We start from the raw sequence: 27,769 nt of genomic DNA on the forward strand, positions 1-27,769 counted from the left end.
TTAACTTTTTTTACAAACAGTCCTAGGCATGCCAGTGAGCAAAGCAAGGCCAGGAGGTCTTGTTGTACACTTTGCTTGCCTTGCAGTGCTCACAGTACTTTCTGACATCTGCAGGCTTGTGTGCAGGGTTTGCTGGGTCCAAGGGACAATGGGTAGGGGTGTGCGGCGAGTTGTCCTGTCTGCATCCTGCATCAGAGCAAATACACAATCAAACTGGAAGCTTTTTTTGTGTCAAAATTCAATGTAGAAAAAATAACTCCTATAAACTCATGTAACCCTATGAAACTCCACTGTACACTAAAAACACATTTCACCTCTCTTGACCTGAGCAGTTTACTTAGTTGAGTAAGTCAGTCTATTGAAACAAATTGCACCACTCTTGAACTGAGTTTACAGGGAAAGAGTAGTATGGTACACTAAAACAAATATTTCATGCCTCAATCGCTATCTGACTAAAAATCCAAAACATATACATACTCAAGATGTATGATATAATAAATTATAATGATAAAGAGGTTATTTGAAGTTACATACCAGTCCCCAAATGGATCTTCCCCATCCTGGTAAAATACTTCGTCATCTGTGTAAAAGCTGTCTGCTCCAGATTTCCCCTCGTCACTTTCCAGTAATTGTTCCAGAGCTTGTTCTGCCCTAGATCTTTTACTGCTTGCAATTTTGATAAAACAATTCTGTAATAATGCTATATCTCTCTCGAATTTATCTCTTTGTGCTCGCTAATACTCCGATCGTTCTCTGTAACACTCCGATCGCTTTCTGCTTTCTCCACCTCATGCTGATTCTCCGATCGGTTATTGATTACACCTGGCTGGATGTCGTTTTACTATAGTCCAGCCCAGCTTTTACAAGGCTACAGCAGAGCTACAGAGTCCTCTGAATGGCTAGAATAAATCATGGTAACCTTCCTCTGATTGGGTTAGAAAAATATTCCTCCCAGCGGTTTTTACATTGGTTGTTGCGTGTTGAATCTGCCTAACATAATAGTTTTCATTGGCCTGTTTACGCAGTGGTATTGCGCAATAAGGGAAGCGTGTTTAATATACAAACTGGATACCGCTGTTTTCAGTGAAGAAGACGGCAAAAAAAACCACATCTCTCTAGCATTAATAGTTTTTGAGATAACTACACATTTGTAAAAGTATGCCATTTTGGGCGGTACCGCCCAATCCGTCCCCAGAGGGTTAAAATACATTTTGTAGTTGTCTATCGACCCCCAGGACCACTGGGTAACTTTTTGGATGAATTAGATGTGTTGCTTTCAACCCTTCCTGAGGATGGTACTCCCCTAGTTATGCTTGGAGATTTCAAAATACTACTGACCTTAATGTGTATCAGTCACTCCTATCTTCCTTCTCTGCTAATGTCTCCACTGCTAAAATGACATACTACCATAACAAAATTAACAATTCGTCTAACTCTTGCATGCTTTTTAAAACATTTTCCTCACTTCTTTGTCCTCCTCCTCCCCCTCCCCCTCCTGCTTCATCTCTAATAGCTGACGACTTTGCAACATTTTTCATTAATAAAATTAAACACATTAGTTCACAATTTTCCACACCACAATCAGTAAAGCTCATATCACCAGCAACCTTACACTCATTTACATCCTTCTCTTCACTCTCTGAGGCAGAAGTCTCACAACTCATCCCTTCTAATCACCCTACTACTTGCCCGCTTGATCCTATTCCATCTCATCTCCTTCGAACCATTTCTCCAGCAGTTGTACCTGCACTCACTCACATCATCAACACATTCCTCCACACTGGTGTTTTTCTCTCATCATTTAGACTCGTATAACTCCACTACTTAAGAAACCCAACCTCAACCCATCTCTTTTAGAGAACTACAGACCAGTTTCCCTTCTTCCTTTCATTGCAAAAACACTTGAATTAGCTGTGTTCAACCAAGTCTCTACATTTCTCACACACAACAACCTCCTTGACAGCAACCAATCTGGCTTCAGAAGTGGACATTCAACGGAGACTGCCTTGCTCTCAGTTGTTGAAGCTCTAAGACTGGCAAGAGCAGAATCCAAATCTTCAGTACTTAACCTGACTTTCTCGGACCACATTGCTAAAACTGTGCGATCCTGCAGATTTGCTCTATTCAACATCAAGAAGATCGAGCCCTTTCTTTCAGAACATGCTGCACAGCCCCTTGTTCAAGCTCTTGTTCTGTCCAGGCTGGACTATTGCAATGTCCTCTTGGCAGGTCTTCCAGCCAATTCTATCAAAACTTTACAATTAATTCAGAATGTGTCAGCAAGATAAATTTTTAACGAGCCAAAAAGAATACACATCACACCTCTGTTTATCAATTTGCACTGGCTTCCAATAGCTGCTCTCATAAAATTCAAGGCATTGATGTTTGCCTACAAAACTACCACTGGCTCTGCACCCATTTACCTAAATTTGTTACTTCAGACTTATGTGCCTTCTAGAAGCTTCCGTTCTGCAAGTGAACGTCGCTTGATTGTGCCATCCCAAAGAAGCATATATATATATATATATATATATATATATATATATATATATATATATATATATATATATATACACACACACACACACACACATATATATATATATATATGTATACACACACATATATATGTATATATGTATATGTATATATATATATACACATATATACATATATGCGTATATACATATATACATATATACATATACATATACACATATACATATATACACACACACATATATACACACACACACACACACACACACACACACACACACACATATATATATATATATATATATATATATACACACACACACACACACACACACACACACACATATATATATATATATATATATATATATACACACACACATATATATATATATATATAAATATATCCTAATTAATGTTCATGAGTCACGCTGAAAATGTTAACACTATGCCCCATCCACTTTTGAGAACATTCCTATGCCCTTGCTTCTAGCTGTTTAACTAGGTTGTATAACTCATACTGTCATGACCTAAAAGAAAAGAACGATATTGATTTCAGATCAAGAACAAAGCTAGAAGAATTTTTAATTTAAAAATTAAATTACTTTAATTAATACATTTAAAAAAATAATAATATTAATTAAAATTGGCATATCTTCATATCTTCCTTGGTTCTTGGCTGTCACCTCACAGTCAATGAACGTCATTCCAGATTAGTCATCATGTACTGCTCTTCAAATCGACTTAGACATTGTTGTGGACTGAATGATGTTTTCTTTTACATGCCGCATTAATTTCAAAGTGCTCCTGTCATTATGTGTCATGCGGCGTGGGATTAGAATGTTTATTATAATATATGGATTATCTAGACAATTGATGGAGTTAAGTTTAACAACCTCTTATTTCCAATGTTCTATTTTAGCAAAGGGTACAGTCGTGGCCAACAGTTTTGAGAATTACATAAATATTGGAAATTGGAATAGTTGCTGCTTAAGATTTTATAATAGCAATTTGCATATACTCCAGAATGTTATGAAGAGTGATCAGATGAATTGCATATTCCTTCTTTGCCATGAAAATTAACTTAATCCCTAAAAAACCTTTCCACTGCATTTCATTGCTGTCATTAAAGGACCTGCTGAGATCATTTCAGTAATCGTCTTGTTAACTCAGGTGAGAATGTTGACGAGCACAAGGCTGGAGATCATTATGTCAGGCTGATTGGGTTAGAATGGCAGACTTGACATGTTAAAAGGAGGGTGATGCTTGAAATCATTGTTCTTCCATTGTTAACCATGGTGACCTGCAAAGAAACGCGTGCAGCCATCATTGCGTTGCATAAAAATGGCTTCACAGGCAAGGATATTGTGGCTACTAAGATTGCACCTAAATCAACAATTTATAGGATCATCAAGAACTTCAAGGAAAGAGGTTCAATTCTTGTAAAGAAGGCTTCAGGGCGTCCAAGAAAGTCCAGCAAGCGCCAGGATCGTCTCCTAAAGAGGATTCAGCTGCGGGATCGGAGTGCCACCAGTGCAGAGCTTGCTCAGGAATGGCAGCAGGCAGGTGTGAGCGCACAGTGAGGCAAAGACTTTTGGAAGATGGCCTGGTGTCAAGAAGGGCAGCAAAGAAGCCACTTCTCTCCAAAAAAAACATCAGGGACAGATTGATCTTCTGCAGAAAGTATAGTGAATGGACTGCTGAGGACTGGGGCAAAGTCATATTCTCCGATGAAGCCCCTTTCCGATTGTTTGGGGCATCTGGAGAAAGGCTTGTCCGGAGAAGAAAACGTGAGTGCTACCATCAGTCCTGTGTCATGCCAATAGTAAAGCATCCTAACACCATTCATGTGTGGGGTTGCTTCTCATCCAACGGAGTGGGCTCACTCACAATTCTGCCCAAAAACACAGCCATGAATAAAAAGAATGGTACCAAAACACCCTCCAACAGCAACTTCTTCCAACAATCCAACAACAGTTTGGTGAAGAACAATGCATTTTCCAGCACGATGGAGCACTGTGCCATAAGGCAAAAGTGATAACTAAGTGGCTCGGGGACCAGAATGTTGACATTTTGGGTCCATGGCCTGGAAACTCCCCAGATCTTAATCCCATTGAGAACTTGTGGTCAATCCTCAAGAGGCGGGTGGACAAACAAAAACCCACTAATTCTGACAAACTCCAAGAAGTGATTATGAAAGAATGGGTTGCTATCAGTCAGGATTTGGCCCAGAAGTTGATTGAGAGCATGCCCAGTCGAATTGCAGAGGTCCTGAAAAAGAAGGGCCAACACTGCAAATACTGACTCTTGGCATAAATGTCATGTAATTGTCGATAAAAGCCTTTGAAATGTATGAAGTACTTGTAATTATATTTCAGTACATCACAGAAACAACTGAAACAAAGATCTAAAAGCAGTTTAGCAGCAAACTTTTTGAAAACTAATATTTATGTAATTCTCAAAACTTTTGGCCACGACTGTACATGCTGTTACAATTGCACTGAAAATTCTAATTCAGAAGGAATGATTCATACCTCTTCCATATTTCAACATCTAATCCCACAGAATTCAAAAACACTTTAGAAAAGAAAAAATTAAAACTAAAGTGTTTAAAATCAAATCTTATCAAACACTGCAGACCCACTATGCAGTGAAATGATTGTTTTGCTTGCATTATGGAAGCAGTAGATTGAACATTCATGCAGCACATGAGTGTGATTAAATTGCGTAGGCCTTGTCACTGCCTCCATTTAACTGGTGTTCCTGTGTAGCAAACAGTTCTGTCCTAATGGAAACAGCCACAGGCTGCAGCACTCCAAAAGCCCTTATAAGTGTGTGTCAGATTAGTCCACTACAGAGCACCCCTAGATAACTTAACAGCCATGACTCTCATCCAGTGAACCTGCAGACTGTGTATAGAGTGCTGGAGCCACAGTATCAGATGATAGTCCTGTACAGGACAGTTAATCCACACACACTGCTGATTCACAAGAGACACAGCCATGGAAAAAACCAGAGAGTGGCTCATGGTTCCTCCATACTCAATATAACTGCACCTGCTATTTGGTCATTTGTGAACATCTGGATTGTCATAATAGGTTGCTGTCAAATTCCAGTAAAAATATGTAAACATCCTTAAATGCAATTTTGGAACAAAATTGTAAAGTGTCAATGACATGAGGATCACCTTTTCTACTAATTTATATTTTAAAAAGTCTAATTTATATTGTAAATACAATGACTTGGATGATGTGCATGTTTTTTATTTTTATTTATTTCTGCATTAAAATGTATTTTAATATTTTTGGCAGGCATCAAGTTAAAAATGTCAGGGAGTTAAAACAGTCCTGATATGAGAAGCTCATAAAAGAATGAAATTCTCAAATTTTTGGAAGAAAAATATTTTAAAACTGCTTCACTGCTTATTCAATTTAAATAATATTAAAAAATGTTTATTTTTTTGTAAAAACTTGAAAATTATACTTTTTTTTTTTCCTACATACTGATCGAGATGGGTAAACTAACATTCTAAGAAAAATATGTTCTCATGTTTTTTTTTAAATGTGATTATTTAAACTGAAACTCCTGAAAGTCAGTAACTGTTCTTGAAAATGGTCTACATATTTTCAAAACCATATGAAACCAACTGGAAAGATTTCCAAAAGACTTTGGATACTCACTTAAGATCTATTCTCAAGTCAATTTCATGCAATTTTTCATAACAAGTAACTTTTCAGGATGTTTGGAAATATTTCCTGAAAAGCAAGATAAAATGACTGATTTTTTTTTTTTTTACATGTTTAAGAGCAGCAACATCAACCAAAAACTAGGTGAAAGCCTTATCCTCCTGTCTTAATCTATTAAACAGACTGTAGTTTCCTTGAAAAGAGAAGAGTGTGTGTGAGTGTTCTGTAGGTGTGTGTACTAACCCATCTGCCTATGGCTTCTTACGGACAACTCTGAGTCCTTTCAAGTTGTCCACAATATCACACCAACCAACAGAGAATCGCATATTAAACAATGTCCCATCTAAATTATTATTAAGCAAATTACAGTCAGGTCAAAAATTAGGTTAATCTGAATGATGCCGAACAAACAGCCTTAGCAAACCAGACAGATTTCCACAAAGCTCTAATATGACACAATATTTGGGGAACTCAAATCAAAATGAAATCATACTCACGCTCAACAGATCCTCATTTTCGGCTAATATATTCCAGTGCACACAGGAATTCTTTTGTTACAAAACTCCACACCAACCTGACAGGGATAAAGAGAAACAGAACTGAGGTTATTTAATTTAGCAAGAGCACCAACAGGGACGTTCACAAAGCCAGAAAATGCACTGCTACCTAATTTGAGCAAAAAAAAAATTACATGGGAGAGGCTTTATGGTTCTCATTAGAAGTAGATGTGTGTTTATTATCTGAGATGAAGACAGAAGGAGAGGGACGAAGGCAAACACATGGGGTGAGAGTGAACAAGCAGAGAATTCTTCCTGACACACTCTTTAAATGTGTGCAGACAAAAGATTGTAAACACACATGACTAAACAAATATGAAGTGGATTTACAGACCGGTAGACCCCCAAGAATTTTTTTAAAGAGCAGTGCAGTTCAAGTGAACTACAGTCTATCAAGCAACAATTGGGTATTTGAAACATTTTCAGCGAACAAAATCTGCACAAAAGCTAAAACTATCTACAAAACAAGATCTGAATTATTAATTTGGAAAATAAACACTTTGGGGTTGAGGTAATGCATCTAACCCAAATGTTCAAAAAGGAATATCAATACAATTCTGCTTTGAAAACTGTAATGGAACGTGGTGTTTTTTCACTAAATTCTAAACAATTAAACCACAGATTTTGGTTGTCGTGGAGAAGCCAAAGGCTTTCGCTTCTCATCTCTGGCATGATTTATATCAAACCAGCCTACAAAATAAAATTCTTCACGGCACTTCAAGGACAGAACTCTGTCATGTCATTTAACAGACTCCAAAGACTCCTTTATAAGCTCCATTGGGAGATATCAGATCAATATTATGATTTCATTCCAACTTGCATATTGAACTCTTTATGAGATCTTCCACACTAGCAGACGTCAAAGCATTAGAGAGAGCCATGGTTGTATCATGAGATAACACACACACACACGCACACACACACACAATCAAATGAGCATTTGTATGATTAAGCGGGCTCTTCCTGAGCCTCCGGATGCAGCTCAGGACAAGCTGTTTCCTCTGCATCATTATTCACACAGACGAGCATCATTGGCTTTGATCATTAGATGTTATCTTTGATGAAACTCCGTAACACAAACGGGTAAACTGTCAGCTGAGTGTGAAACATAATGAGTGGGAAGCGCTGTGTTGATTTCCCAGCTGAACTGAATTTATGGAGGTTTTCTGTTCTGTAGCCTCTCTTTAGATCCCATAGAGTCTATAAAGTTATTACACAGAGAACATTTCTTTTTAAAGTGATACATACATGGATTAAGTCTTTAACCTCTCCGCTGAACGACTATCAATGTGTACTGGGTAATTTCAGGGCTGAACCTCAAGCAACTCAACAACATCCTTTCCTTTAAAGCTATAACAACTTGTATTAATTTCTTTCAGCTGCTAAATACAAAACAGTCTAATGGGTGGGCCTTGGCCAATGAAAGCAGCCATAGATTCCAGACCTTCAGCCGTAAGTCTGAAGGTCTGGCTAAGCGAGACTACCATACTACTGACTTCCGCAGATTGGAAAAAACTAAATAAAAACACTGGTGTGAATGATGAATGATGACTTTTTCATTTTTCATTTTTACATTCCATGTTGATACTAAAAAAAGACTTTTTATTAACACACACATTTATTTTACATAGAAACAACAAGCAACACACAATAAAATGAGATTTTTTTAAAGAAGAAATACAGAATGAAATAGTATTTTCTTTTAAAACGTACTCCAAAAATCTGGTTTTATTTACAACTTTGACATTTATTTTTACAGTATACAATTACAGTTACAATGATATAATAAACACTTACAAATATTAATTGTGGCAGGTGCGGATGTGTACTTCACATAATTTATTCACTGAGAAAAGTCTCAATCACAAATAATCTCATGTGTCAAGATATTTCAAGATCATTTCAATTTGGACATCACTAAAATAGTAAAATGAAATGAAATAAAAAAATATAATTAAATGAAAAAAATGTAATTGTTTTATTTTATAATAATTATAAACTTACAACATTACACTTTAAATAAATTACATTACATTACAATATATTACAATACATTACAGCCCTTCAAGGAAGTGTTTGCAGTTTAAAGAACTCTTATTGACTTAATTGAATATAGTTTGAATTGGTGTGAAAAAATGTGTTTGAACTTTACTTTGTTGCCATCAGGAGATCATAGTCTTTTCATACATAATAATAAAGTGCTGATGTAACTTTGCATACAGATCACACTTATGCAGTCCAGCGCCTCAGGCACAAACAAACAATTTACTATGGAGGAATCTATTAGCATACAGTACAGTATACAGTGAAATGCACTCACATTATGCATAAAAAAGCTCTTATAATGTCCTTGACCGAAAAGCACATTAAACTTCTTTAAGTATCTCAGTACTTTAATGCTAAACCACCAAAAAATACACCTTCACTAGCAGCAGATCTTCTTGAGTTGACCTTTCAACCTCCTGCTTCACTAATACAGGAGTATTACTATCTTGACGGGCCGCATATAGAGCTTAGCCGAATTCAATTGTCTGCTATTCTCAGTCCTCATACTAGAAGCTCTTCTTACACCCAGCTCCTGTGTGTAAGCGCCTGTGATTGATGGAGATAATGAATGAGTCTACATCCATTACCGTGATGCAGGCTGCTGTGTGAAGTAATATCAAAGCAGGGATGTGGTGGGAACGCTGAGCGCTGGAGAGGCCAGGAGCCCGAGCAGCCAGCCTCACTGATATATGGCACTGCCTCAGGCTACCTGGCAACTGACTAACCCATGCTTATTGCAATATGTTCACTTTTAAAGCAGCTCAGATTGCTGTTCTTCACACAGCAGTCAAACTAATCAAGAAATTCAGAGGGGGAATTGTGAAGATATCTACTGTTGTTTTAAAACCCGCACTGATCTAAACTGGAAGTGGTAAAGGGATAGTTTACCCAAAAATGAAATTCTGTCATCATTTACACACAATCATGTCATTCGAAACGTGAATTATTTTCTTTCTCCCGAGGAGCACAAGAGAAGAGGAATGTTGGTAACTAAACTGTCCTGGTTTCAATGGACTTCCATTGTGTCTTTTGTGTTCTGGAGAATAAAGTCACTGAGTTCTGGATAGACACAAGGGTGAGTAAATGAGGACAATTTTGACAATTTTAGTACTGTGTTAATTTAACAATATTAAGGACTCTGTTGTATTCTGTTGCTGTGTGAACATGGCCCCAGTTTGTCATTTAATTATATTTGTCTTGAGTGGAAGGAGAGGAGTGTACAGTAGGTCAGAGAGAGAGGCAGAGTGAAAGAGAAACTGAGAAATGGCATTAGAAACAGCTGCCAGGGCTCATTGGAGTTATAACATGCCTCACTTTACAGGCAGCAGAACTCTGGCAACATGCATCATCTGTACAGATCAGTAGGTCTTTTTCCCCTCACAGGCTAATTTTTTGAAATTTTACTGCTAAAAACAGCTGCTATCAGTATCTAGTAAGAGGGATTAACGTTGAAATTAGGAATCAGAGAATTAAACACATTACATACATAAACAAAGCTCGATAGAAATGTCTCTTCATACGCCACTGCAAAAATAAATAAATAAATAAATATATAAATAATTAATTAATTAATTAATTAATAAATAATTTAATTCATTCATTAATTAATAAGATTACCTTGTTGTTTGTTTATGTAGTCATTCATTCATTCAATCTTCATTATTTAAATATTTATTTATGCATCAGGGTCATTATCATTAAAACTAAAACCATAAAAATGTATTACTGCTAAACCACATAGCATTACTTATTTTATTTCACCTAGTTGCCAAGGCAACATTCTTCATTTTTGTTTAGTTTAAGCAGTACTAAAATAAACAAAACTAAATAAACTAAAAACTAAAACATTATTAAACCTACATATATGTTATAATAATATTTTCAATATTAATAGAATATTTGAAATCAAAATATTTTGAAAATCTAGTATGTCAACGATACTAAAATATCACTGCTATGTATGTTACGTATGTAAGGATTTATTCATTCAATTATTTTGACGTGCCTCCCTCCCATATACATACATACATAATATACTGTATATATACACACTCACACATATATATATATATATTTACAGGCCATAACAATATATATATATATAATATCTACAATAACAGTTAACAGGTATGGCAGCTATAAAAACAGAAAACACCTGCCTAAGTCTGTTCTCACCAGCAGATCTGACCTGACTCCCAATAAAATGAAACAGGTACGTTTTCTGGTTTTCTGCTTCCCTCACAATGCTTACTAATTAACTAAAGCGTGCATTACTTAATTGAAAAAAAGAAAGGAAAAAATTTAAATAACAACAAAGTACACTAAATTACATATTACTCAGAATCAACAAATGCACAAAAACACAAATTAAACTATAGAAAAAGAGACTGAATCACTCCAGGGAAGCAAAGAGAGAGACAACCGAGAGGAACAATGAGAATGAGAGAGAGACCGCTATTGTCGCCCCTAACACCTATTTATTAGGAATCCCTGATGATGTCAAACAACTCCTACAAGTTGGGATTTTCCTTTAAATAATAAAATACAAAATATTCAAACAGGCTTCTGTGAATATTAAAATATGAAAAATTCAACCAGGCTTCACTGAATACTCCCCGTCAACCATTGGTCAAGAAAACACAAACCCACTCACAAACTTACACTGGTTTAGCCAATGTTGCTATGTCATTCCAGTCAGCAAGTAATTCTAGTGCTACTGAAAAACAAGACTGATAGTAAGTCAAAGCAGTTCCACACCACAGTGAATCTCATATCCTTGCAAACGTAAATGGTACCAGATATAATCTTGGGCTTCTTGAGAAATTTGAGTAAGGCCTCACCCATGTTTTCTGAACCTCATTTCAGGCATCTGCAGTAAAGCAGCACAGATCCCACAGCACTGCACTGTTCATCTGACACCCAGCCTGATCATGTGACACAGATGAATGACAGACGAAAAGCAGCAATACCTCTACTGGCTCATATATTTACTAAGTGCAGTGCTTTGCAGTATTGATGCTTGTATATTCGTACTGATACTTGCATAGTACTGAATCTGGATTTTCATACTTAATGCATAATGAACAATGAGCTAGAACAATGGGATTTGAAACAAACAGCACAGACAGCATTCTTTCACTGACACAGTGACAATAGTGTGAACCCAAATTTGAAACCACAACACAAACAGTATATCACAGAGGACCGCTGATAGTGTTGCATGTGCTTTGTTCTTCACCTTTCAGCAGTATGTAGCTAACTACAGTATGTCTGTGTGTGTGTGTGTGTGTGAGTGGGAGAGAGAATCATTTTAACTGAATAATTTGCAAAGGAGCTGGTTCAGTCGGCCAGAGAGTCAGATGGATGGATCTTCGGTGGTTTAAATGATCCATATGCCTTCTCGTTGCTCATCAGCACTATTTCATTACATATTCATTGCTATTTCATGACATGCAATGCTGTAATTCTGGATTACGACACACACACATACACTGTATATTATATGATTTCTAAAGGATCATGTGACTTATGTTTTATGGCTTTTATCCAAGGTTCTGGTTAACTCAGAAAATAAAACAAGAGGTACACTATATTCTCAAAATCACATGAAATGCTGTGAAATATTGATAAAGATATGTAGGTAAGGTCAGGAAATGCAATTTACTAAATACCATCACGACATTCTGTGCGTTAACTGCACCATGGGTAAAAACCTAGAGACCCTGGAAAAAGATAAGAATAATTTTTTTTTTAATCAAGGCCCGAAAAAAGGTGGAGTGGGTCAAGGGTGAGAAAGAAAAGTGGAAATAGGAAGAAGAAGCAAGGCTGGGCATTATAAGAGCTGAACAAAGAGCAAGAGGAGATGGTGTTAGAAGAGGAGAGCAGAAAGGAAAAGGACATCATAGAAGACACACAGAAAACAGAAAAATACTCTTATTTACAGGATAAAATAAATCCACCATCAGTGCTTGCTCTATTCATAATAGGTAACAAAAACTGCTTATTTAAATATTAAAAGTTCAATCACTTTAATGGTGAAATGGTCTGAACACGCCAATGACAGGTGTAAAGAGAGACGGCCCACGACCTCTCCAGAGTGAAGTGCTCTGTGATTTCAGGATCAATGGGCCTCTCAGCTAAAACTGCATGAGGCCTCTCATGAGAGCACTGCGCTGGCTGCAACAGCTGTCAGACAAAACTCACAATCATCTTTACAAAAGGACTTACAGCCTCTAGTCTCAAGCTCAAAAACAATGCCACTGACTTCATATTTAAGTACATTCCTCAGATGAGTTTTTGTCACGATCACCAGATGGAGTGCCATTGATGGTCACCAGAGAGCACTCCATCCAAGCCTGCCACTCTGTCAAGAACGGGGTAGGCAAGTTTGGTCCACAGAGACCTGCAGTCCTGCAGAGTTCAGCTTCAACCCTAATCAAACACACCTGAACAAGCTTATCGATGTCTTCAGGATTACCAAGGCTATAGGAAGGTGAGGGTTTTTTTCAGGGTTGGAGCTGAACTCTGCAGGATTGCGGCTCTCCAGGACCGAACTTGCCTACCCCTGGTCAAGAACAGTCTCATCAGCACTCATTGTTTTCACCTGTGTCTCATTAGCCTTGTTAGCTCACCCTAAATAAGGTTCCTAAATAACCTTGGTAGAGCGAAGCTTCATGAAACACTGAAACAGTTGAAGCAAATGTGTCGAGGCTTCAAACAATTCGACACCCATCTCTATGGTGAGACTTTGGTTGTTTTAATTGTGATGATTTTGGCTCACATCTAACAAAAACCCACCAATCCACTATCTCAACTAATTAGAATACTTCATAAGACCAATAAAACATTTTTTTTTGTGTGAATTGCTGGCCTTCTGGAAAGTATATTAATTTACTGTACATGTACTTAGTATTTGGTAGGGGCTCCTTTTGCTTTAATTACTGCCTCAATTCGGCATGGCATGGAGGTGATCAGTTTGTGGCAATGCTGAGGTGGTATGGAAGCCCAAGTTTCTTTGACAGTGGCTTTCAGCGCATCTGCATTTTTTGGTCTCTTGTTTCTCATTTTCCTCTTGGCAATACCCCATAGATTCTCTATGGGGTTAAGGTCTGGTGAGTTTTCTGGCCAGTCAAGCACACCAATACCATGGTAATTTAACCAACTTTTGGTGCTTTTGGCAGTGTGTCAGGTGCCAAATCGAGCTGGAAAATGAAATCAACATCTTCAAAAAGCTGGTCAGCAGAAGGAAGCATGAAGTGCTCCAAAATTTCTTGGTAAACGTGCTACTAAACGTGTTGTTAAATGTGAGCCAAAATCATCACAGTTAAAAGAACCAAAGACTTAAACTACTTCAGTCTGTGTGCACTGAATTTATTTAATACACAAGTTTCACAATTGAGTTGAATTATTGAATTACATTTAAAGACGGAAAACTGCCCCCTAAAATGTTTTGTTGACAAGGAAAATGCTGGAAGTCATAACTAGCAGAGGGAAAAGTACCATGGTATCATATTTCTTTTTTGGATATGGTTTCATGATAACAGCATGCTTTTTAAAAGCAACAATGGTTTTAAGTGCATTTAAAAACCACTTGTAAAAAATGCATATAATATAATTTAATATTTGTGATATGTAAGGTGCTTTTGAAAGTCTCTTATGCTCATCAAGCTTATATTTATTTGATTACAAATGCAGTAATGCAGTCATTACTCATTACATAAATCATACTAATATGCTGATTTGGTGCTCAATAAACATTTCTGATTATTATCAATGTTGAAAACAGTTTGCTTTGCCTAATATTCTTAATGTGGAGATCATGATATAGATTATATATATATATATATATATATATATATATATATATATATATATATATATATATATATATAATTATATTATTTTTTTCATAATTCTTTGATGAAAAGAGGTTAAAAAGAAATGTATTTATTTGAGAAAGAAATCTTTTGTAACATTATAAATGTCATTTTTGATTGTTTGCATTCTTGCTGAATAAAAGCACAAAAAAAGAATAGAAGTAATGATAGTATACATGTATTTTTTGAAAAGTTAATTTGTCATTATACATTCATTTTGATATTTAGGGGTGAATTAGACCATGACAACCAGCAAAAACTCGACTCCTTGAAGGATATTAATTATTATGATATATATATATATATATATATATATATGGAACTCATACTTTACCATGGTATGATCACATTAATACACAGATAATTCCATTACAGGATGCTATGCTTGGGTAAGTAAGACTGTGGCCACATAAATAACTGTAGAGGCTGAATGAGATTGGTTTTCCAGCAGTTTGAGATGAGTAAGAGAGCGCACCACCCACGACACTGTGCTCTGCCTGGCCACCGAGTAGGCGTGCAGACTGGCACCTCACTGACATCATCACTGCTGGTGCACACAGACAAAGGGATGCACACACCTTCGTGTACAGCCTCTGCATAAGAATTACTACTTTTATTACTTTAGGAGGAGGCCAAGCCTGTGGGATGTTCACTACAATCGAACAAATACTCTGTGTCCAAATAATTTAATGTAGCAAGATTGTAGTGACATGTGATTTGCGATTTGTTCACATTGTAAGTTAAAACACGGCATAACGTGGCACAACAACAGCCAATCAGAACATATTAGATTTTTATTACACAGTTATGTGAAGCTAGATTTTGGACAAATGGGATGTCACAATGGGCAAGGTTCTGCTACTGGACATGCACAATGTTAAAAAGTCCTTCAAACTTTAAATCTTTGATTTCAAATTATGCTGCAGTTAGACCCCACATCATATTCACTGTGTACTGCATATTTTTATTAAAATAAATACAAATAAAACAAAAAGATTCCCAGTCGACTGTCAGACGTGTGTTGGTGTGTAGAGTAACGCGCACGATGAAGATATACCAAAAGAGTTATTTTAATGCTTACGGGAGAATAAGGCACATCCAACACAGATCATCAAACATAGGTTATCACATTAATAGCGGACAAGGAGGAACTAAACATACAGGGTTTTTAAACACAAGGAAAGTAAGCAGGGGAATGGAAACAGGTGGGGATTAATCAATTAACAAAACGAGGAACGGAACATGACCAAATAGGGAAACACAAAAGGAACAGAAAGTCCATGATCGTGACATAGACAGACTTAGATTACTTTATGCACTTTTATTTTAGTGTTTACTTCTTTTTTATTAATATTTAAAAAAAATATATTTGTGAAAAAAGTAATATTGGATTACAGACAGAAGCAGTTGCCATCTAAATAAGTATTTTTATTTTACACATTTTTGTCATGTTAAAAAAAAAAAAAAATATATATATATATATATATAATTGACAGAATAATAGCATATGAGTTGTTGGCTAAACTGAGCAGCCCCACTTGTGACAAAAACAAAGACATAAAAATACATCAAAGACACATATAAAAGACACTTGAATCACCTGTTGTTTTGTTGAAGACATCAGAAATAGTTAAACTGCCAAATCGTCCCCTTGGAATTATAAGGTTCTATCTGCATTCCGAGTAGTTTTGAGATAATGAGCTTCAAAGTTTTTGTGTTCCATTCGACTGTGTAGTTAGAACCTTATTGGTTTTTAAATAAAAAGTCCCATAATGTACACAACATTAAAAAATCTATCACATAATGTAAATATGTTGACACAGAATAAGAATATGTGAATAACTCAATTTTGACAAAAATGTCAAATATTACCTTATAATTCCAAGGGGACGAAATTAACCAAGTTTCTTTACTAACAGCTATTGAAATACTGCACACTCTTTCCCAGTTTTGTCCCACGATTCTGAGATAAAATGATGTCCCCTCACCTTATCCACAAATCAGACAGACACTTTGTCTTCAGTCTGAGTCTCTCACCAGTCACAGCTTGGCTTTTATTCTTTCTAATTAGGGAGCATGTGACCACACAAGCCCTGTGACCATAGTTCAACCCTCTAGTCTCATCTCAAAAGCCCAGATCGACTATACATCAGCTTTAAGGGACAGCTCACATAAGTATCCTAAAGCATAAAGACAAACACACAAACATTACTTTAATTAAGTAAAAGACACTCCCTCCAAGCACACACATAAGAAGACTTTCATTTAGAGCAGCAATGACCCAAACCCAGGGTCATGCTTAAATCCCTCAGTGGCATGCCTGTTGAGCTTTTCCTCTGACCCCACAAGACCTTCTCCACACCTCAGGACGCATGAGTGAGTCACATAAAGTCAGTGTGCAAGTGTGGGCCTGGAGCAAAGCAAATCTCCTGTTCTATCTCAAGCAATTACACTCCATCATAATGACAACAACGTATACGAAAACAGCAGGAAGCTGAAGAGTTTTCTTTAGAAACACGCTAGACATGCTAACTTTTGTTTAATGATTCACGTACCCCGTAGCCTCGCTGTCATGTAACTATTCTTAAGACAACACCACCGATGCAACCGTGCCAGACCACATTCACTGCACTTCCACGTCAGAGCCGACGCTAATGGAATCATTGCAAGCTGGCTGCTCTTCAAGATTTTAATTGAAAATGCTACAGAGGTTTTCAGTTTGAGCTGGGCTGTCAGGGTTGTTTTGTTGCCCTGATGATGGATTCCCGTTTTCGCAAAGCAATTTGATGCCACTTTCAGAGTTGTAATCTCTGTGGTCGCAACAAAAGGCAGCAAATCCACATTCAGATGTTACTCTTGTTATTTTTGGAGCATTATAAATATTAATATTTCACAAATATGGAAAAAACATATCTACAAAACATAGAGGCATAAAAGAGCCATCTCACCCATACAGTACATACAGGAACAAGGCACCCCCAACTAACTAAAAAAATTTTACCAAAAGATTATAAGTACTGACTGACTTGCTACATAAAATGTAAAATAATTAAAACTTTAAATAAATGTAAATAAATAACTGAATAATTAAAATGAAGGACAATAAAAAACTAAATAAGTAACTGACTAAATAAATAAAAAACAAACTTCAAACAACGGACTAAAATAAATAATAAAAATGAATACGAGTAAAAAAAAAAAAAAAAAGGTCAACCACGCAACAAGGATGTGCTGTTTCTACGTGTATTTATGCTTTGAATTGAAAAGAAAACGGTGCATCCTTATGGCGCGGCTGACACAGAAGAGTGTAGGCAGTTTGAGTGATGTAGAGAGACACAGGAAAACTGTTGAATAAAGTCGTTATTTTAGTTTTCTTCGCAAACAGTGTTCTTGTCGCTTCATAACGTTACGGTTGAACTATAGATGGCAGATGGACTATTCTGATGGTGCTTTTCATACTTTTCTGGACCTTGACAGTGTAACTTACTTGGCAGTCTATGAGACAGTCCCAAGCCTCCCGGTTTTCATCCAAAATATCTTAAAATGTGTCCTGAAGACGAACAAAGCTTTTATGGGTTTGGGATGACATGGGGGTAAGTGATTAATGACAAAATTTTCATTTTGGGGTGGAATATCCCTTTAAATAACTAAAACTAAATAATAAAAGGTGTTCATTTTTTCCACGTAGGTAAGAGATCAAAGCCCTTGTTCTATTCCATCTGTACGAGCAGGTGCAGAGTACGGTGAGAATCAAATGGGATAGATCTAGTGTAAACAGAATTTGCTTACAATTGAAATTTTTCTTGATATCGGTCCAAACCTAAAAAGTAATAATAATGAATTGGCAGTTGTTTTCTACTCAGTAACTCAGGGGAATATATGATGCAGCAGCAAGGAGGACACCTTCAATTTGCCATTCGCCTAAGTGTTACCATACAGGAAAGTCAGCACATTCTGCTTGCCAGATCCATCCAGCTCTTTTCTGGACTGCACAGTAAAAATAAACAGAAATTGGGGAACTGCAACCCTCATTTACAGAATAGCCTGTGTTGAGATTTCAGCTTAACCTGCAGGTATGTTCCCATTCCAAACAAACCTGAAGATGAGTCTACACCTCTACACCAATAATTATCTTTTTCAGAGAGCCTGAAACTAATATAAAAATCTTAATACAGTTCAAATTTCCAAATAATAAAATGGGGAAAGAAAATCCTATATTTCCTACTTACACACACTTAATTAATTAAAAAAATGGAAAGTTTACAAGTTGATTTCTGTCCTGTACAATCTTCTACATTGTCCTCCATATAAAGTCTAATTCAGCCAGTGTCAAAGGCTCTTACAGACTGAGTGACAGTAATGACTTTTACAAAAGGTTTCTATTTCAAATGAATGCTGTTCTTCTACCAAGAACTTTGAACTATTCAACTGTATTTTTTTTCTTGACCAAAAGAGGCTTCATTCAAAACATAAATATTTTACCGACCCCAAACTTTTGAATGGTAGTGTATATCCTTTTACAATTATGTACTTATTTAAAGGAGTGGGGAAAAAATTTAATTGGCCAGGCAATTTTTCAAACACGATTAGTTGGTAGGTCGATCATCATGAACCCTGATACATGAAATCATTAGAAAGAAGAAAAAAAGATTAATTGTATCTCAACTGTTTTTCAAAGAGAGTGATAAGATTAAATGAAAACAAAAGACTGTTCTCGTAAGCATCTCGTAAGCGCTCTGTGACCCAATCTCCGCTCTAATGCTGCGGAGGCTGCCGTGGCCTAATGGTTAGAGAGCTGTACTAGTTACCAGAGGGTCGCCGGTTCGAGTTTCGGTGCTGGCAGGAGTTGTAGGTGGGAGGGAGTGAATGAACAGTGCTCTCTTCTAACCTCAATACTCATGCTGAAGTGCCCTTGAGCAAGGCACTGAACCCCCAGTTGCTCCCCGGGCGCTGGATCTATAGCTGCTTACTGCTCCGAGTGTGTGTTCACTTCTCACTGCTGTGTGTATGCACTTGGATGGGTTAAATGCAGAGCACCAATTTCAAGTATGGGCTACCACACTTGGCAAATGTCATGACTTTCACTTTCACTTTCACTAATCTCTTAAAGTATCAGCTAGAAACATCTGAGACAAAGTCCTTTGAGCTACAGTTTGAAAGAGCAGCATCTATTACTGCAGCCTGATCACATGGTCAAAGCTTCAATGAGATGTGCTCAACACTAAAACAATACACTTCAATTTTAAATCCTAACTATTTATCATTTTGAAAAATATACAAAATGTTTACCAGAGCCCTTTTATACTAAGATCTTTGTTTACATGTGTTTTACATCTAATGAACTGTTTGGTGGAGGAGAAAATTTACCAAATATTTGTTAAGAACGCACTTTTTTTTTTTATACGACATCTTTACTTTTTGGGGGGGGGGAGGTGGGGGGGTTTGCTTATCTCCTTAAGCAAAAACAACAATGATACCATTACCAGCACAGTCTACCATTTTCAACAAGATCTAATATTTTCGTACAAATTGGATTCAATTAGAGAGGTGAAAATTAGTGCCTAATGGCCAAAAAAAATAAATTAATTAATAAAAAAAATAAAACCCTCTTTGGCCGCCAGGGCTTGTGATGGGAAGTTCGGATCATTTTACCGACTCAGACTTTTGAGTCTCTTTCAGCAAAATGAACGAATCTTTTTTCGAGTCATTTCGTTCATTTTAGCAAAATGTAATTAAAATGTTACGTGTTACTTCCCCATCACATCTAGTACTTAAGCAAACGTTGATCACACTACAAACAATACAAAACTAAAATGCTATAATAAACAGAAAGATTAATTCATTATTTGCCTAGGTCTTCAGTCTGTGATAAACTCACCTCACCTCTTGTCTGACAATTCTTCGGGTTTAAGTCGTTCCTTAATCACGTGACAGCCCCATATGCTAAAACAATGCAGTCTAAGCCGGAAAGAGAATTGATTAGTTCATCTTTCGGGTCTTCGGGTCGAATTTGACTCGTTCCTTAATCACGTGACAGACCCATACACTATTTCTGTCACTGTGTTTTTGTTACTGTTTCTTGAGGATCTGTGGTGTGTTATTATTTTATAAATAAACAAAACCCTGTTATAAATAAAATATTGATTAATTTGTCTTTTTGACTGTCAGTAAATAAACACTAAGCTATATAATAATATAATAATCCAAGCCTACAATACCGAGTATTTATGGCCTAGTTTGTTCATTTGTTATCAAATTTTGAGTTTGCTGGTATAATAAATGCTTTTCCTAGGCAGACTTGACATTTTGGTCTAATATATGTATAAGAAGATTGCTCAAAAAGGACATAATGACAAATTAAAAGCAAATAACATTTTGAATCCTAAACAAGTAACACTACAGTTCTATAGTCTAATCTGAAGGGTGAACTCAAAAGACATAAATCATACAACAAGGACATTTTTGAAGATTAGAATCCACTGTAAAAAAAAACAAAAACAAACAAACAAACAAACAGAAAAAAAATCTCTTTATCAAAGTGATTTCGCCATCATATGGACAAAATTTAAAGCATAACCAACTCTTTATTACCACATTCAGTGTTATGGAAAAGTACCATCATGACAGAAATTAAATGCAACAATTTGAAACCAGAAATGAATCACGTAATTGTAAGAGTAAATAATAATTATAATAATAAAAAATAATAATAAGTACTATGCAGCCATTTGTAAGGAAGGTTGTAAATTAACTAATTACTCTAGCCAATGTTGTCACGTCACGGGACAAAAGAACGAACAACCTGAAGACCCGAAAGATGACCTAATCAATTCTCTTTCCGGCTCAGACTGCATTGGTTTAGCGTATGGGGCTGTCACGTGATTAAGGAATGACTCAAACTCGACCCGAAAGATGACCTAATCAATTCTCTTTCCAGCTCAGACTCCATTGGTTTAGCGTATGGGGCTGTCACGTGATTAAGGAATGACTCGAACTCGACCCGAAAGATGACCTAATCAATTCTCTTTCCGGCTCAGACTCCATTGGTTTAGCGTACGGGGCTGTCACGTGATTAAGGAATGACTCGAACTCGACCCGAAAGATGACCTAATCAATTCTCTTTCCAGCTCAGACTCCATTGGTTTAGCGTATGGGGCTGTCACGTGATTAAGGAATGACTCGAACTCGACCCGAAAGATGACCTAATCAATTCTCTTTCCGGCTCAGACTCCATTGGTTTAGCGTACGGGGCTGTCACGTGATTAAGGAATGACTCGAACTCGACCCGAAAGATGACCTAATCAATTCTCTTTCCGGCTCAGACTCCATTGGTTTAGCGTACGGGGCTGTCACGTGATTAAGGAATGACTCGAACTCGACCCGAAAGATGAACTAATCAATTCTCTTTCCGGCTCAGACTCCATTGGTTTAGCGTATGGGGCTGTCACGTGATTAAGGAATGACTCGAACTCGACCCGAAAGATGAACTAATCAATTCTCTTTTCAGCTCAAGAGTGCATTGACTGACACAGGTGAACTACTACTAGCAGTACAGAACCTATAGAATATTGCGCATGCGCGACTGAACCAATCACCCCCTGAGATGACTCGTTCTTCCCGAGTCACTTTAAAGATTCATTCAAAATGAACAAATAGTTCAAGAATGACACATCACTAACCAGGGCCAAATCCACTCAGTTGCTCTCCAAGCACACTAATTCACAGCACTGGGGAAAAGAGTTGCATTCAGTCTGACCTTTCAGCTTACAGCCCACAAATGTCATCCAGCCTTTGAAATTCCACTGCACAGTCATGTGACTTCTGCTGAAACCCTTACATGCTTGCATGGGGTCCACATCTAAATGCTAGCATACGCCTCACAGAGAAAAACAAGTCATTCAAAATGTGTCTATCAGCATTACAAGGACAATTAATATGTATACTTGTTCAATAAAAAGCTAGAATTATACTTTGAGATTTAAAGTTGATCATTATTAAAATGCGATGTGTTCTGCCTCATGCGATTCTGAGAGAGAGATAAGTAAAAAAAATCTCCAGTGATTGACTGAAAATGATTGTTTCAAGCTCCTTGGGAGACATGACCCCAGAATAGACTGTATTTAATCCCAATGTGACCCAGATTATGAATAATAAGTGCGGGAATATGACATGCGTGCTTGGATCAATCTAATACATCTAAATCTTTGTCCAACAAAAGATTCTTCCAACAACAGCAATGCAGAGCAGATCTTAATCTAACAATGGCTGTGCTATTTAACCTTTTAGTGTTTTAACAGGGATTAAGTCTGTCAAATCTTTGTCTAAACCAGCCACAACATTAAACAGTCCCTTACTCAACATTTACAGTAACCGCATGACCGTTCCATCCACAGTCTAGGTAATGTGAAAACATCAAAGTTTACGTAACGCATTGCACAATGGCTGGCTTTACTAGCAATACAATTACCCAGCATCCCTGAGTAGGCCTGGGTGTACTGTGATTTGAGGCTTAAGGGATCTCCTGCTTGATATGCCTGATATTACTATAGTCTCTGAGTTTGATTCCTGCCGTCATGAGCTGCACAATAACAGTGGGAACCAGGGATGACGCTGATTAGTACAGGAAAATCCTGAAGGGTTCATGGGAACACTTCTGGCTGTGAATAAATTGTGTTTGGGACTAACGCTGATCAAGCTGGCAGATGTTTCAAGAAAAACACACACTCTTTGATCCTGTACAGCAGAGAAGTACATTGGAAACTGTATATTTAGGATTTAAAATAAAATTTAATAGGGGTAAATATCATATTGGTACAGTACAATTATGCCTATCGGCCAATTTTGGCAACAAACGAATAACAACACAATTAGCCAATTTTAAATGACATTTTTATTGCTTTGTTTCTCCATTTATTTATACAATATAGTATAGAATTTTTTTTTGTCTCAAGAAACATTTCTTCTTGTTATCAATGTTGAAAACAGTTGTCCTGCTTCATATTTTGTGAAAAAGTATGTGATTTCTTTTTTCAGGATTCTTTGATGAATAGAAAGTACAAAATAATTTGTTTGCATTTATTTGAAACAGAAATCTTTTGTAAGATTATAAAGGTATTTGTCACACTAATGTGTCCTAGATAAATAAAAGTTTTAAAGGAATAGATCACCCAAAATTTTGTCATCATTTACAAACACTTATGTTCTTCCAAACCTTTATACGTTTATTTTTTTCCGCTGAAAACAAAATATGATATTTTAAAGAATGTTGGTAACAAAATTGGATGCACGATCATGATTTTTCATGGCCGATTCAGATACAGATTTTTTTTACAAGCAAACTGGGAGATTCCGATACCAATTTCCGATTTAATTTTTTTTATATTTAAGCAACAAACAAGAAAGAAGGAAAGTGTGCATAAACAAGATGTTTATTTGGTATTTAATAGGCCAACTTGGCTTTTGGCTATTAAATACAATAACCATAACCATCTGAAATTATTGGCAGTAACTGCACAGTAATTAGCCTACATTCAATACAAACATAGATGATACAGACATCAGCATTTAGCTTTTGTTTTTGAATTGGGTTGAACTACATAGAACTGGCCTTAAATTAAAACATTAATTGTAACTATGTGAAATTAAAGGCTACAACTGCATAGTTCTACAGTCCAAACAACACAATCAACACACATTCAATAAGATGTTTCTTAATCAGCATTCAGTATTTTAGTTTTTGAATTTGGTTTTAAATAAAAAAAGGTATTTACCAGTGAGATGTTCGTGCGAATAAAACAAAGATGCAAAGTGTTTCATTCTTTCAATTAAAAAAATTAGGGTAATGATACACATCTATATTTTTTTACTTGAGCCAATGAAAAATAAATAAATATTGTCTAAAGTTAAAAAATATATAAATGTGAATCATTACCCTAAAAAATTTTTAATTCGACTAATGAAACACTTTTTTCAGTGTTACAGTAGGTGATTTTTAAATCAAATTAAGTCGATGTAATTTTAAGGTAAAATAAAAATAATCATCCTATACAGAACTGAAGTTTACTTCTGGCTTTTCAAACGTGTATGCAAGTTCTACTTTGCAAAAAAAATTGAAAGAAAAAAAAGTATTTCAGTTTTGTCACAGTTTAGTCAGTTTCATTTCTCATCCAAGAAGTTGAGCTGAACATCGCTTCACAGTTTCCACTTGTGCAGTGCGCGGACAGGTACAGTACGCTCAGAGCCATAGAGCCATCTCTATATGGCTCTGAGTACGCTCACGCTACTTCAATGAGCGCAGGAAAGGGACTCTTATTTTGTGCAGTCAGCAGTTCGCTTCCTGCTGTCTGTGCCTCGGACATATAGCGCTGCACTTCCAGTGCTGAACGGCTGTCGGCTGTCCATATCCTGCACACAGATTTCGAAATACTTCCACACAAATGACATGATAGCAAATGATTACAATGTAGTCTGTACACGCGGGCCCACTTCCGGTAAAAATTGACCGAAAAAAGACCAAAAACCGTCCGATTGCCGATCGCGTATTTTAAGCAAAAACCGTCCGGTTCCGATTTAGGGCCGGTCAACCGGTGCATCCCTAAAAACAGGTAGCCTTTGACTCCCATAATATATATTTTTTCCATACTATGGAAGTAAATGGGTACCAGCAACTGTTTAGTTACCAACATTCTTCAAAATACCTTCTTTAATTATTAGGTGAACTATTATATTAATTTCTTTCAAAAAAAAAGAAAGAAAGCTGACCCCAAAATTTTGAAAAAAGTTACAGACAAGTTACAGATGTCTAAACTCCAGTTTACATTATATTTAAAAATGGGGACACTGTTTTACAGTATATACCTTAAGTGGAAACCCAATCAAACCAAGGTTTCTAGGTATGTGACGACCTGACCCGATCTTCCAGAGAGAGATCAGCCAGCTCATAATGTCTGGGCTTTGCAGCCTCCTAAATCCACAGAACAGTCTGATGGCATTTTAGCACTTCACATCTCACCCTGCAGAGGAAACAAAATAAAGAGATAAAATCTCTTTATCTTGCTTGTATGCAATAAAGAACTGCATGTTTGTAGCGTTTTAACACACTTGGAGCAGAGCATCCTCTACTTCTTCTCATCCCTTTCTCATTTTACCTTATTTTTCCCCACTCTTTTCCTTCTAGATATTGTGACAGCATCTTGTCCTTCCCCAATGTGCGGACTCCCCCACCCCACCATGCTTCTATCTGCAGTGGCCCAGTTAGTGCTAGATTATTCCGCTTACATCATCACATTTCTCTGCATCTCCCACTGTCTTTTGTGCCACCCCAGCCACTCTTGATCTGCGTCTGCACATTTAAGCCTCATGGATCTGCCCAAGTGGCCTGCCACGACCCACTGCGCCGCTGCCTTCTTCAACCAATCATATTTTTACCCACTACAAGGAGGTAAGGGTACATACAGTGTCATTCTGGTCACGACTAACACTGTCACTAACTCACCGAAACAAGTTTCACAAAAATGTCTTGGGACCATATGACCATTTTAAAAGACTCATATCATATATTTGATCAAATTTTTCAATAAAAAATGGAATATGGACACATTAAAAATTTTGCAGAATGTCATAAATTCTTGTTTGCTTTTAGGAGAAAAATGTAAAAGCATTTTTAATAATGTGTGTCTCACATGATAGTACTGCTTTTGGGCTTTCTGAAGTCTACTGTCTACTGAAAGAGCAACCCAACTGATTTCTTATAAAGAATATCTTGAATTTCAAGAATAGCACTCGAGCATTTACGGTGTGAGTCAAGGACTAGGAGAACTGGGCAGTCAGAATGTGTAGTCAATTACTCTGTTGACATTTAAAATGAAGAAAGGGGTCTTTATCATTTTCATTATTCTCCACCTTCATGATGCCAGAAAACCTCTGCTGAGGGGCGTGCAGCCCTCTGGATGCCCTTGCAAAACAAAAGCTGGCTTTTCCTGCACTCCTCAGAACACACAGAATCTGTGTAATAATTTCATGAGAAATTTGCTGTGGTTCATAAGAGAGCCTGCATCTCCCTCATAACTCAAATGATAGAATGAGATCTATAATGATAGGGAGGCACAGCTGGCATCCCAAGATTAAGCCAATAGTAATAGCCACCATGGCAACATCTGCTTTTTTTTTTTTTTTAATGAATGATCATATGAGTGCTGTAGAGACAGAGATGCACTTTCACGTGGTACAAAAAAAAAATATGTCTCAATCCTCTAAATCAGAAGTTCTGGCCCTCGAGATCCACTTTCCAAGATCCAACCTTGATCAAACTCACCTTCTTTCAACTTTCTAGCAATCCTGAAGATCTTGATTAGCTTGCTTATGTGTGTTTGATTAGGGTTGGAGCTAAACTCTGCAGGACCTCGAGGACCCGAGTCGAGGACCCCTGCTCTAAATATCCTCTTCTAGTGTCTAAATTGATCCATTTAACACTGGAAACCAGTTCATCCTGTTTGACGGCTAAATTTCCACCATGTGGCCAACACAGGCCTTTCAAGGTGAAGACGAGGGTTTTTTTTTTTTTACGTTTATCAAAATCTGTTCTGATTTAGAAAAAAACTAATCTACTGTACATCTTGGATGACCTGAGGGTGAATAAATCAGAACATTTTCATGTTTGGATGAATTATCCCTTTAAACCACTACAATGAAATAAACATCCCTAAATGCATGTCTTCCAAACTCAAAATCACAAAAACTTAAAATTGTCAATGTAAATAATGCAGATTGAAGCAATAATTCATTTCAAATAATGGGGAAAACAGATCAGCTGACATGTCAATTCCGGTGTGGAGACACTTGTAAATTCAAATAATAAGACGACATCTTTACACACCTCATTTTATAGGGTCTTTAACACTGATATTAATCATTAAGCTTGAAGATAATGAATAAAGGCAAGGCTCAATTTTCTTTTATGTAGAAATACATATCCATAATGATGCGCTGTCTTTAGCAATTGCATGAAGAGGTCTCACAAAGGGGGCAATGTAGCAAAGATTAAAGCAGCAGCCATTCATTATCACACAAGTCTCATTAACTCTATAGCAGAAATCCATATACATGT

General features: G+C 36.7%; 1 protein-coding gene across 5 annotated transcripts in view; it reads right to left on the reverse strand.

Annotated features, from left to right (window-relative positions):
• Positions 1-27,769, reverse strand: part of LOC132154895 (disks large-associated protein 1-like) — a 141,852-nt gene that overhangs the window by 88,512 nt on the left and 25,571 nt on the right. For all 5 annotated transcript variants that reach the window (XR_009437206.1, XM_059563618.1, XM_059563617.1 and 2 more), the window contains exon 2: positions 6,683-6,759. The gene's annotated coding sequence lies outside the window, so the exon portion shown is untranslated. The remainder of the gene's footprint in view (positions 1-6,682; positions 6,760-27,769) is intronic.

This window comes from Carassius carassius, chromosome 12, assembly GCF_963082965.1.
Source record: "Carassius carassius chromosome 12, fCarCar2.1, whole genome shotgun sequence".
NCBI classification, from domain to species: Eukaryota; Metazoa; Chordata; class Actinopteri; order Cypriniformes; family Cyprinidae; genus Carassius; species Carassius carassius.